Below are 15,203 nucleotides of genomic sequence, written 5' to 3' on the forward strand. Positions count from 1 at the left end.
TGAACTTTGTCATTGGTAATTTTATTATGATCTAATCAGCGATGTGTATAACTGTTGCTGTGATCTAACCAGCGATGTGTTAAGATTAGCATAAAGATTCTTTGTGCTTTACATGTAGTTACTTGAACCCGATGATTCCATTTTATATTGAATGAAAATATTACACCTAAATTTTTTTTAGGAAAAATTTCTTTCGTTGTTTTTAGGAAAAAACTTTGATTGTCATGTTTCATAGTGTAGCTGTAAGTAATTTTTTTTCTTCCAATGTAACATGTGCATAACACTGTATTTAACTGTAACATGTGCATAACACTGTATTTATCTATATTAAAATTAATTAGCCATATATTTGACCATTCAGTTAACATATCAATTTCATTTTGTATATTAACTATACTGTTTTTTCTTTTATAGTATCATCTGCATATAGTTTTGTAATTGAAGAAACGCCTTTGGGAAGATCATTGATATATAACAGAAAGAGAAGAGGACCTAATACCAAACCCTGTGATACACCACTATAAATCTCACACCAATCTGATACAACTTCACCCATTACCATTCTTTGTTTTATGTTTTTGTGTTTTTTTTTTCAGTTTTGTTAAAACTTTTAATAAACTTGAAAGTTTGTTAAATTTGATCTGCAATAGAATTATAAAACTGAAACAAATATTTAAATCATTATTATTATGATTTATTAATCAATTTTGGTTATTTACTTAATTGGTCTCTTTCTTTATAGTGCTCTCTTTCTTTATTAGACAAGGTCCAAAAACGAAACTTAACCCTTTGTTCCGTGGTCGCTGCTCATGCAAGGTTTAATCTTTTGCTACACAAACAAAAACTCAATTTTGCGTGACTTGTCATTCAACATAGTTGCATCTTTTTATCGTAACTGTTTCTTCATGCTCAAAAAACTTAGTGAATTTGTTAAAAAAAAATTGCTATTAAAAATATTTATTGTATATTGTTTATATGGGTTTCTTCAAGTCAGTAATTCGTGTAGCTATGTACCAACAATCAACATGTAATTCATTTTGATGTTGATTGTTGATACATTCCGTAAGACGTCCGATGGACGTCCCCAAGACAACGCATGCCCACTGGGTATATATATATATATATATATATATATATATATATATATATATATATATATATATATATATATATATATATATATATATATATATATATATATATATATATATATATATATATATATATATATACATATATATATATATACATATATATATATAAATATATATATATATATGTCTATAGATATATATAAATATATATATATTTATATTTATATATATACATATATATAAATATATATATGTATACATGTATATATATATATATATATATATATATATATATATATATATATATAAAAATATATATATATATATATATATATGATTTAAATGTTGACATCTTGTACGAGAGTATATATATATATAAACTAATTTAAAACATCAGATAATACGAATTCTCTCAATACTAAATAATTTATTTGAAATTTTCGCCGGATTATAGGCACCGGGATCATCAGCATATAATATAATATAATTACAAAAATTGTGACCGTTAAATAACAACAAAAAATTTTTTAAATTTTGACGTCATCTTTATAATGGCTTCTTTTACTTAAATATGAAAGAAATGAAGTTCAAAAATTTGTTTTAACATATTGTCTATTTTCCAAATTAATACCACCGTATATTGGAGAACATTGATGTTTTTGTATCTCCAAGGCTTCACGGACTTTTCTTTCAAATTTTTTATCCTCAACTTTAAGTGTTTCTGCCCTATTTCATTCAATATCCTCATCGCAATTTACTTTATGCAAAGCTAATGCAGGCTGGTTTTACTTGCCTTCAGTCAAAAATATTTGGTGTTGTTGAACCCTTGTTGTTATTTGAAGTTTCGATTCAATGACATACACTTTGGAACATTTGCACTTAATTAAATAGGTTCCAGGTTGGTTGTTGCGTGGTAATTTTGATTTATTTCTAGACGTTAATAGCGTTTTTAGGTTAGCATTTGACTTAAAAACAGTTCTGTAACCAGCTTTTCTGAATATTCTTCTAAGTCTGGGAGATATTATTGGTATCCATGGTAAAGAAATTGTAAGAAGGTTATTAGAGTTTGATAGAGTTTTATTTTTATTTGCTAAACTTGTTTTTTTCGAACGTGATAAGAAATATCTTTGAGCATTTTTTCATCGTACCCATTTTTAGTAAACACTTGAATTAAAAAATTTATCTCATCTTTTAAATGGTTTTCGCTGCATATTGTGTATTTTCTGTGTGTATACCCGTTGAATATTACTTTTAAAATTTTGGGATCGTGATAAGAATGAGGCTTGATTTGGATATTGGTTATAGCATCTTTCCTGCAAACCTAAATACACTAAAAACGCGATTTTAATACTTTGTGATACCAAGATACCTGAAAATTATATCGATCTTCTGAATCTTGGTCCACACTTTGTACCTTCCTTGAAATCTATACCTTGCATGGACATTATTACAACAACTGAATTGTCTGCCATAAAACTCGAATATAATAAAGAAGTTGAAAAAGCGCAAGCCTTAAGGAAAAATGTACTGAGAGAACTTAAAATGGGCAAAAAAATTAATCATAATCTAACTAGAGATCAAAGAAAAGCATTTGAAGAAATTCATCAAGAAAATTGATGTTCATCCATTTGATAAAGGAATAGGATTCGTGAGAATAGAACATGATAAAGCAATTGAAAAAATTAGAGAAGAGATTGGCCCAACAAAAATTATTAGTATTGATCCCACTCTAAGTTATGCAATTAAAATAAAGTGTTTCCTTTCGAAGCTTAACAAAAAGCATAGTTTTTCTAAAGATGAATATGAAAGCATAGATCCGAGTGATCCTGTTCAACCACGTTTGTATAGGCTAAAGCTCATAAACAAGACAAATCTTATCCAATGAGAGTCGTTGTATCAACTATTAGCACACCTTGTTATGGAATTTCGAACTACTTGGTTAGAAGAATACAACCGGTCTTAAATGAAAATCCTATTAGGTTAAAAAATTCAAAAGACTTTATTAACAAAACTAAGTCATGGTTAATTGACAAAGATGAAATCTTTGTCAATTAACCATGACTTAGTTTTGTTAATAAAGTCAGGTATCCTTTGATATTGTGAACTTATACCCATCAATACCATTAAAAGAAGCAACTTTAGTACTTTTGGATCAATTAAATGAAAGCGCTTCTTACAAAAACTCGACTTAACTTATTTTAACTGAAACAAAACAACTAATTGAACTTTGTTTGTTTCATTGTTATTTCTTTTGGAACGGTGAGATTTATGAGTTGGAGAATTCAGACCCAATTGAATTGTCTTTTATGGTTGTTTTGGCTGAATATTTGTTACAATACCATGAGGAAAAGGCAATAAAAATGGCAACGACAATGATTCCTTCAATTGATATTAAATCCTTTTATAGATATGTAGATGATAGCCACGCTAGGTTTTCTAACTTAAAGCAAGCGGAACAGTTCCAAACAATACCTAATAGACAACATCCTTTTTTAAAATATACTATTGAATTTGAAAACAAAAATAAGATACTCAACTTTTTGGATATAAATGTTATTAATAATACACATGGAAAATATGAGTTCAAGGTTTACAGGTAAGATGCTATAACCAATATCCAAATCAAGCCTCATTCTTATCACGATATATATATACACACATATATATATATATATATATATATATATATATATATATATATATATATATATATATATATATATATATATATATATATATATATATATATATATTTATGTATACATATATATATTTATATATTGAAGTTAGAGTTAACAAGCAAATTTGGCTTTTTTCCTGATAAAATGACCAACTCCTATTAAAAAGAGCACGTTTTTTAGTGTTCTTTATAGCCATATTAAGCTGTCATTCATATCATCGTGTGTTAAAACATGAATATCTATTTTTTTAACGTACTGAGTTTTGAGTTTGATTAACTGAATTTTGAGGCGACTATTTTTTTAATTAATTGCATTTCCAGCAATTGTGTTTCGGATCGACTCGATTTTTCTTGAACTGAAGTGCTGTCAGTCATTTTGTGCCGTCAGTCAATGTGTGTGTCTACCCTTAAATCATAATTAATACATTTTTATTTCTTTAGATATATTCCTATATCAGTCGGTATTTGCACATTTGTTTATAAGATTAGCGTTTTTGTTAATAAAAATACTTTATAAACAAAGTATATAAAGCTTTTATATAAAGTATACAAACTTGTCAAAACAAACATTGTTTTTCAAAGATTTTATTTTTTATTTAACAATTTTCACTTAAGTTCATTTTTTAATAGTGTAACTTTGGTTTCTTTACAAAACTTTGGTTTGTTGCAAAAAATAACTTTTTAAAAAAAACTTGTTCAAAGTGAGACTTACACATATATATGTTCAAAGTGAGACTTACACCTATACATTTATTATTTTTAACAAAAATAGAATTTATATAAAAAATAAAATCTATTTTAGTTAAATGTTATATTATTATAAATATATATCTGACAAAAATAGTTTAGACATTTTAAGTAACTTCTTTAGTTGTAATGGTTTATAGAATAACAAATATATGTTTAATGATTAATTAGAGTATTTATTATTAAAGACAGACAGATTCCAATAAAATATTAAAAAGTAAAAAGTCGTCGTCGTTATAATCCATCAATTAGCAGCTATAAACAAGGAGCCGATGTTTTAAATAATCCTTCAACTGTAACTATATTATAACTTATAGCTAAATAGAACATTTAACTTTAAATTATGAATTATTTATAAAAGCTTCTATTCCAATTCCTAATTTTAATATATATGTACGAGGAAAAGATAATAAGTTATTTATTTTATTTGATTTATTCGAATTTTCATGCTATATTTTCTAAACAATGTTATATCTGCAGATATTGTTGGCTTAGCATAGGAACAGCCACAAATAGTCATTAAGGCTAATCCAAAGTAGCGTCCGTTATTGACCAACATTTTTGCGTACCTAAGTACTACTCAAGCGCTGAGTTGGCAGTGGCAGGATTGGAATTCGTATCGCACAACAGTCTGGGTTTTGACTTTTCATTTAATGCTCTAACCAACTGAGCTATCCAGCCACATAACGAAAAATTGGGATTACCAACAAAAACAGGAGATCTTTGGGATTTGGGATCACAAACAAAAACAGGAGATCTTAAATAAATGATTAAGTTATATAAAATAAGTTAGGTACAGTTAGCCGAGTTCGTTGTTCAATATTACTTGTCTTTTCTTTTATAAGTTGGCAGTATTACTAAAATGCTATACTTTCCCTCAATTCTATAACTGCTTATTAGGTAACACTATTATTAAAACATTTTACGCGCAACATTATTATGCTGCCCTTACATATTGTTTACTTTAAATGAATTAAAAAGCTCCTTTGGTATTTGACCACACACACACAAAAACGAAATTAAAATGGAAGAAGCTTTATTGACTATCTAAGCTCTATAGCCTTTATGGCACATAATTTTGAAAAATTTAAAGTATAAATTGAAAAATATAAATTTGGGTTAACATGTATTCAATTTTGGGAAGCTGGATTCTTTATGAAAAAAGTTTAAATTTTATTTAAATTTTTATTTTTATTAGTAATTAATACCAGCCCCCTTTCTCGTCATGAACTATTAGCCTGCAAGCCAAATGTGTTTTTTTTTTCTTTAAACAGCCGACAAACCCTGAAAAACGGTAACTATTGAAAAAAGCTATTGAAAAGAGTAAATTGTTTGTGACTGAATTTTTTATAACTTTTTTAAAATGAACTAGTTGCTTCTTTGTAAAGTAAAAAAAAAGAGATGTTTCAAATGATACGTTTTTTTCCAAAAAACATTTAAATTGCTAATAACTATAAAGCATGCGCAAATCCCAAGAGTACTACAGTAAAAAATGAAATGGCCAATTAGATTTCTGGTATTTTTTAATGGAAAGAATTTATTGTCTTTGTTTACAAAATTCTAACTGCTTGGAGTCTTCATTAACTTTTGAAATAAGTGATAAATTTGAAATAAGTGATAACTTTGGACAAACTCTTAAGGTTTTTCTCCTCAAACTAAAATCTCAAACCGTTTTAAATTTTTTTTCTTTTTCACAAAGGCAATTTGTTCTAACTTCTCCTTCATTATTATAAAACTAACTCAGGCTCGAAATTACTCGACAAGGATTTCACAGTTTTAACTTGAAAAAAAATAATGTTTTTTAGAAAAAAAGTGGAGCAACCTACTGTGGACATGCCTTCCCCCCACCCCACCCCCACCCCCACCCACCCCATGCGTCGTCGGCCCTGCATAATCAATTTAGATCCTAAATCGGTTATTCAAACTCAACTATTTTCGACTTTCAACTAGTCTATTTAGTCAATTTAGTCAAAGCTGATAACAACGTTAACTTTTTTTATTATTTTATTTATAGCCATATATAAAAAAAAGGTATATTATTCAAAAGAAAAAAAAGGTATAGGGTAGATGAGCATGAGCACCTTGGTAGTATGAGCATACTTAAAGATTTCACTCTTGTAAAAAAATGAAATATTGCTGTTGAAGTCTGTGATGTATCTTTGCAGCCTGTATTCATTGGGTGGTTGCTTGGTCTCTTACACCTTTGCCAATTGTTACTGAAAAGATGATGGAGTGCTTCAGTTGTTTCCTCTGAATAAACTCGCAAAGATCTATTGTGGTGTTGGATGAATTGTGGAGCATGGTGGATTACAGCATAATTCTTGGGAGTGATGGTGGTGTCCTGAAGTTATAAATAGGAGACTCTGAACTGCTCAATTTTTTTAGCAAAGCTGTAATCAATAGCATTGCCAAAGCAAACATGGACAACACCATTAAATTTTCTTAGTGTATCAATAAAGAGAACAGCTGGAAAGAGGGAGTGCTACTGGGCCAATCTCTCTATAATATCCACATTTTGCAAAAGCTTTCTGCACTCATTTCCACCTAGTTGTCCACCCAAATGGCTACTGTTGAATATGAAGTAATGCCATTCAAGAGCATGTGTCCAAATCTTTGAGAGAGATTGTAGAAGATGAATTACAACACCAAGCAACACATAAAACTTCATGGATGGAAGAATATGAAGGACAAAAGATTCAGTTGAGGCATTGATGATGGGTTCGTGAAAAGAGTTTCTGAATGAACTTGCTTTTTTGATGTTAGCACCAGCCTCATTGAATGCCTGATAATCTCTTTTAATTGATCAAAAAGTTCTTAGAGATCCACACTTAGCAAGATCTTTTGATAAAATGTCACGCCAAGAGCATGGGTGTGCACTAGAATGTGCTTGTAGACCACAAATGATATTTTCCAGCTTCATATCACAGGACAAAACAAAGAAAAGTTTTTCAATGTTTAGCAGATCAAAAAAGTGCTTGACATTGCTAAAGTTTTCCGAGAGATCTTCAGAAATGACAATCAGTAACTGACCCTTAACATCAGAATCTTTTGCCAGAGAATTGGTGAAAAGTTTTTTTGATGGCGGAGATTGTAAAGCTGAACCTTTTTCCATGGTTCCAAAGTTTACTTTTAGAAAACCACCACCACCACCCACTCCCAACTTCATAATGTAGTTATCAGAGAGGTTTCTAGTTTCAAGAACTTGCTGACAAAGAGCTTTCAAATTTTTGCAGCGAATGACAAGTTTATCCACCTGATTTGTGGCCTTGTCAGTTACAACTTTGATCCAAATTTTGGTAAAATGACTTTCAAGGTTTTTGCTTAACTGATCAAACTTGGAGAGGAAGTTCTTTTCTACAATCCAACTTGAAACAACTTGATTTAGTGCTGACACCAGCTTTTTCACACCAGAATTGGACAGCCCTGTGTTGTGTTGCACATAAACAAGATCTTTTGCTGTCAGTTCTGATGTTTTTATTGAAAAATCTTCTTGCTTTTGAAGATGAACCTTTGAAATAATTAAGAGAGATTTTATATTATTAAGCATTACATAGACTCAAAATATGAAGCTAAAACCTTAAGTATTTAATACAATGTTACCTGAAAGAACTGGAATAGAGTGGCCTCCTATTCTCTCAGATCTATTAAGACAAACTGTTCCATGGGGTGAAGCTTTCTTGTTGGCAAAGACTGATGCGGCAACTCTTTCAGCTGCCACAGAATTCTTTGACACAACTTCTGCTAAACTCTTTCGCAAAGTAGACTTTGAGCAACTGTGTGGGAGACCATTGCCAACTATTGAAAAGCATTAAGAACATCTTCTTTCAACTGAGTTCTAGTTTGCTTTAGGTTTCTGGGTTGCCAAAACTGGATGTGGAGAATTGTGCTTTGCTTTGCCAACTGAGCAAATCAAACAACCGCAAACTGAATCGCTTGCAACAGGTTGGACTTTGATATTGAAAAACAGCTTAGAAGTAAAACAGTTGAGTTTGAGGCTTCCCCTCCTTAACCTTTTTAAGGTTGGTATGGCAACGCTTACAAATGCCAGTTGGGACTTTTGGATCATTAAATTTATGAAGTGGATGAAAGTAAAAGTTATAAAAAATTAAATTTTATTGCTCTAGAGTCAAAAATATTGCAGTTTTTTCAATGCGGTTTTATGCAAATTTGAGAATGGATTTTCTTCCATGGGCGGTGCAACCAGGGACTCCCAGTAACCACTAACGATAGTACAATCATTCCCAGGATTTTTCTGGATCATTACATCAAACAATTTTTCATTTTTTTACAACAGTTATTTCTTAGATGTAAGCATTGAAGTTAAAGTTGCTTTGTATTATTTGAATCGACTTTATGTGGTGATAATAGGAGTCGGTGCAATTAGCATAAATTTATACGCAGTAATTAGCGGCTATCATCTAATTAAAACGCTGTTAAATTTTTTGCGTTAAAATAATATCATCACGTATAATTAAATCTGTGGCGCGAAATTTTGGTCCTAAAGTAATGAAATTAATTTTTTCATAAAGAAAAATAAGTTAGCTAAAAATCCAATCCAATTTTGTTTGAAAAACAATGCATAGAAACATTTAGTTTTGACTTTATTAAAAGATGCCATTTTTGTGTAATATGAGCATGTACATATTACCCAGCGTTTTTCATTGAAATTACCTAGTTTAAAGTCCTAAAATAGCAGTGGTTTTAATTGTTTTTTAAATAAAAACAAAACATAGTAAAAAATTATATATTTTTAGTACTAAATATTTTTTTGTAATTTAAATTCAAAAAATCTTAACTTTTATCGTTCAAAGGTATGAGTAAATGAAATCGAAAAAATAACGAACTAATTTTTTTTTTTTTTTGCGGAAAACGTAGTAGTATCGTTTCAACAAAAAGTGGTTCAAAATTTTATCTTTTAATGATAAGTTTTATCAATAAATAGTCATTATATTCCAAAAATTAGTTCTAATTGTCAGAATATATTATTTTTTTACTTAATTAATGTTATTTTTTTGAGCTAATTTAAAGTGTTCATATTACCAAGTGGTCTTGGTAATATGAGGTAATATGGTAATATGCACTTTTGCTACTTTTATAAAACCTCTGTGTCTTTAAGAAAAAATTTCGGGTGCCTAAATATCCAAGTGGATTATGAGTAGGGATCCCTAAAAATTGTTTATTCCCAATAATTTTGGATTCAGCATAATTATTTTTAAAAATATTCCAATTTTCGCTTAAGGTGCTCATATTACCCTAATCTAGCCAATTATTTAAAAGAAAATAAAAGGTATAAATTTAAAAGAAAAAAAAAGGTATATTATGCGATAGAAATACTCAAAATTTACATATCGACTGTATAGAGCACAAACGTAGTATGTCCACATTTTTATGAAATCAATGTTTTACTATATTCTTATTGGCAGTAACATAAGCTTGTTGAGGACATTTGTAATATGCCCACAAGTAATATCCATCATTAGATATAACACAAAACACATAATACTTTTCTATATTTTACAAATGGTTTTGAAAATTGAAATCCGTTTCTCTCCATATTTTGGTTTTTGGACATACTACGTTTGTGCTCTATACAGTCGATATGTAGACTCTTTTATAATAATTATTTTAACAATGCAACGTAATATTTAAAGATTACATTTTTTTAGTTATACATTTCAAATACTTTTGTTGCAAACACTCACAGTTCTAGGTCTCACAGGTTTTGAAATTATATTTAATAATTTAATAATTATATTATTATTAATAATAAGAGTTATTAACAATAATATAAGTTATTAACAATAATAATAATTAATGATTTGATTAAAGCTTCGTAATCTAAATTTGCAATTTTTAAATTAAGTTGATATTAAGTATTTAAAATAATTATAAAATATTTGTTGCACACTAAGTACTTTATCGCGTACTTTTAAACACTCTTAAATATTATTGATTGTTATCATATCTTTCGTTTTAAAGTCAAATCACAGTTTTTTTTGTATCGCTCTGTACGTTTTTGTTTTGAAATAATATAGCTAAATTTAAATATATAAAAACGTTTAGTTGTCTATTGTGCGGCCGTGGCGCAGTGGTTAGAGCGCTTGCTTTATATATAAGCAGGAGATTCGTGGTTCGAAACGAGCTCTGGACAAATTTTCGCGTCACGGTAAGGAAGGAGGAGTGAACTTCCCGGTTAAATGCACTTCCGCGGGCTCTGTGACAAGACCGTAAGGACTTCTTGGGGCACCTAAAAAAAAAAATATTAAAAACCTTTTTTTCGATTAAAAATTAGAATAATCTTTTATTTTCATTAGTAATTTATAAACTTTTAAAAATAAATTTATCATTTTTAATTTAATATTAATGTACTTTAAAATTTAAATCAATATTTCAATTTTCCAATCCATTTCAAAAAATTTTAGTTGATTAGTTGGTTTATTTTACGAAATGAGAGAATACCTAAAAAAATAAATTATAGAATCTTTTTTCAAGGAGTATAAAAAATTATGAATTACTTTTCAGTTAGAAAATAGCGATAATCATAAAAAAAGCAAATATTTACGAAAGGGAATTGATGATATTTGACAAATTAACAAACAAAGCATTAAAAATTAGTGAAAATGACGAATTTAAATAAGCAACATTACTTTTAATAAAAATGTTTTAAAAAAGCAAATTTCTTTGTTATAGTAACAACATTGTTGTTATAGTAGCAATCAGGGTTGGGATCAAATACGTTTAATCAAATACAAACACGTTTATTCTGAATTTCCAAATACAAATTCAAGTACAATTATATGCAATTGGCATTTTCCAAATACAAATACAAATATTTGTAAATAAGGTTAAAAAAAAATGTAAAAGATTTTTCCAGACAAGACTAATAAAATGGTCTTCTTTATACTATATAAAAAAATAAAAACAATTCTTCTAACAAATAATACTAGAAAACAAATGTTTAATTTACTTTAGTGTTATAAATAAGTAGATTATTTGAATGCTAAATATCAAATAGTTTATGGAGCTGCAAATACATTTCAATCAAATAGAAATACAAATGTTTGAAAAAAAATTTTATTAAATACAATTCGAATACAAATATGCTAAATTAGCCCATTTTTAGCCTAATCAAATACATATACGTACTTGACCTCAACCCTTGTAGCAACTGCTTAGTTTTTACTAAAATCTGCTTATTTAATACCAAAAGAAAAAAATAGACATTTCCTCAAAGTAATAATTGAAAAAACAGTTTAGTAAATATACAATTATGGTTTTAATTTTGTATTATTTATTTATATATATATATATATATATATATATATATATATATATATATATATATATATATAAATATATATATATATATATTTATGAGCTTGAAAGTGTGTGTAAATAATCACTTTTTACTGTTTTTTTCTTTTTTTTTATCTATATTTTTTTTTTTAATTATTTTGCATTAAATAATTAAGCGAGGAAAATATATAAATTAATAAAAACGAAACATATATATATATATATTTAAACAACTTTAAAAAGTATTCTACACAATAGAGTGCTCAATGTTCTTAAAAGAACAGAGCAATTATATTAGTAGTAGAAAATCACTTAACAAAATTTTTTTCCATTTAACACTGTGTTTCATCAACAAAGATTCATCAGAAATGAATGATCAAATTAATAAAACTTCAATTTGTACCAAAAATTAAATTACAGGAAGTTGCAAATGTCTTAACTACTGTAAATTTTCACACATTTGTGGAATTTGCTGACACTATTATAAAAAGAATTCTTTAGAAATGATTACTTATGCTATTTTTTTAAAATGTTTTTTTAAAAAGGGTAGTTATTGTAAATATTATTTGAACTCATTTACTTTTATAGTTTTTTAGGAGAAACTTATTTTCGTGTCTACATTTAGAAATTAATTCCGATCTTTTGTTTAATAAGCATTCTTGATTTGCATGTGTAATTATTTAAATTTTTAAATTTTTTTTGTAGGCATAGTATGCATTTTTTGGAAATATTGTTATATGCAGGCGCTGTTTTAAGGATAGACCAATTCAGTATAAAATCATCAATATTTTTTTCTTTTAATTCCCATATATATTTTGACAGCATGGTGTCTTTTGAATACTTTTTATTCTTGAAAGATTGCTTATGATTGGCAAAACGTTTTTTCCATTCACCCTCTGTTATGCCAATATATTGTTTATCAGGTACATTCTTAGAGGAAACAACACATTTATATACCACATTTTTTGATAAACAACTTCCACTCATTGGGCAATTGATTTTTTGTTTACAATTACAATTTTCTGTAGTTTTTTCATTTAGGATTTCTTTTTTGTTTAACAAAGCCTTATTGTGACCTTTTATAATTCTTTCCATATTTTTTGTGCAACTGTAGCTAACTTTAATTGTATTTCGATTAAAAATTTTATGTAATTTATTAGATCGCGGGAAATGCTTATCGACCAATTTTAAAAACACTTTTCCTATGTTAGTAGAAACATTTTTGCTATATGGGGGGTTGAACCAAATTACATTTCTAGTTCTATTTCGTTTTTTTGTATTCTTTTTTTCAGGGTCAAATTTTAGTTCAAAATTTTCAAAACCACTTTTTTGTAGGGCATCTTCAAATATTCGTTTAGAGGAATTGAATACATTTTCATTTGAGGAGTTTTGGTTTAGTCTGTTATTAATTGAAATCGGGATTTGTTTTAGAACTTGGGGTGGATGGTTAGAGTTAATGTTAATATATAATAGTTCATCGTTTGGTTTTTTGAAAGGCTTATATGAATTTTCAGAGAGGTTAAATGTGACATCAAGAAAATTCACAATTTTTAAATTTATGTTTATTTCGATTTGAAAGCCAATATTTTTGTAAAAATTTTTATAATATCTTTTCTAATTTTGTCGAGCTGTGGACCAGATTTTCTACGCATTACTATTAAACCATCGTCGCGATAAAGGCCTAAATCTTTTATATTGATTATCTTACTTAAGAAATCTAAAATATATAGTCCAACAAATTCACAAATTTCTGCTCCGTCATAACTGCCCATTGTTACATCAAAGCAGTCATGTATGTTTTTCTTTTTCCAAGTTTCCTTATTAAAATAAAGTAAGGTTTTTCTACAATGTTTTATTATACGGATTGTGTCATCAGGAATAGCTGTGTGGCTTTTTACAAATTCAATAGTCTTATCTAAAATATCTGCGATTATTGAGGGGTAAAAATCATTAATGTCAAATTGAATAAATGTGCAGTCATTTTTATTTTCGATTATGGAGAACCAATTTATAACATCAGTGGTATTTTTCCACTGTTGCAAATTTAATTTATTTCTAAGAATATTGTTAATTTTGTCCAATTTAATTTTGCTTATATGTCCAATCTCACTTTTTGAGGGAATAACCTACAAGGAAGTTTGTTTTGAAAATTTGGTTTATGGTCTTTTAGTGTTACGAAGGCTTGGGCAGGGGCAGTTGATTCGATTCTATTATCAAGGTTTATTTTTTTAGCAATACTTTGCGCTTCTAAATTAATTGCCTTTTCCAAATTTTTAGGGGCTTTTTCATAAGAACTAGTAATATTGTCGCGTAAAATTTTTTCATAGTTTTCTGTTTGTTTTATCAGCAAAAACCAAAATATTAGGGTTTGATTTAATTTTTTTAACATCTAACTTTAATTCTGTTTGAAATTCGTTTTTTATAGGGCGAAACTTGATTGTTTTAATTAAATGTAATAGGTCATTTTCAAAGTTTTCCAAATCAGGTATAAAAGGTGGGGAATTTTTTGTTTTAAATCCATAATTATCATTATTATTAAATGTATCATCTGTTTTTGTATTTGGTTTTAAGAAAAAATGGGCTTTCCAACGAATTCTTTTAATAAATGCTCAACTTTATCAAATATATATATATATATATATATATATATATATATATATATATATATATATATATATATATATATATATATATATATATTTAAACGACTTTAAAAAGTATTCTACACAATAGAGTGCTCAATGTTCTTAAAAGAACAGAGCAATTATATTAGTAATAGAAAATCACTTAACACTATAGAAAATCACTTTTACGGTATTAAATTAATTTTATTGGTTTTCGGATTCTCCATGTTTTTATGTTTAGTATATATATGTTCTTAGTTTGATATCTCTAAAATATATTATATTTTTAGAATGTCAAATAAATGTAGTGCAATTTTGGAGTTGTTTCGTAAAGGAATGCGTCAATGCGATATTGTTCGCTTGCTTAATGTGCCTAAGCAAACTGTGTCCAAGGCCGTCAATCATTTCAAGGAGCTAGGCCACGATGGTGGCCGTCCAGGAAGTGGTAGAAGACACGTCAACACGTCCGCCAACCGCCAGATCACCAGGAAACGAGTCAAGCGAAATTCGAGGGTCTCCATGCAAAAAATCGCTGGTGAAACTGGAATGAAACGTGAATTGGTGCAACAAATGGCAAAAAGGGTATCTCACCGATATATATATATATATATATATATATATATATATATATATATATATATATATATATATATATATATATATATATATATATGTATATATATATATATGTATATATATATATATATATATATATATATATATATATATATATATATATATATATATATATATATATATATA

Source organism: Hydra vulgaris, chromosome 08, assembly GCF_038396675.1.
Source record: "Hydra vulgaris chromosome 08, alternate assembly HydraT2T_AEP".
Taxonomy (NCBI): Eukaryota; Metazoa; Cnidaria; class Hydrozoa; order Anthoathecata; family Hydridae; genus Hydra; species Hydra vulgaris.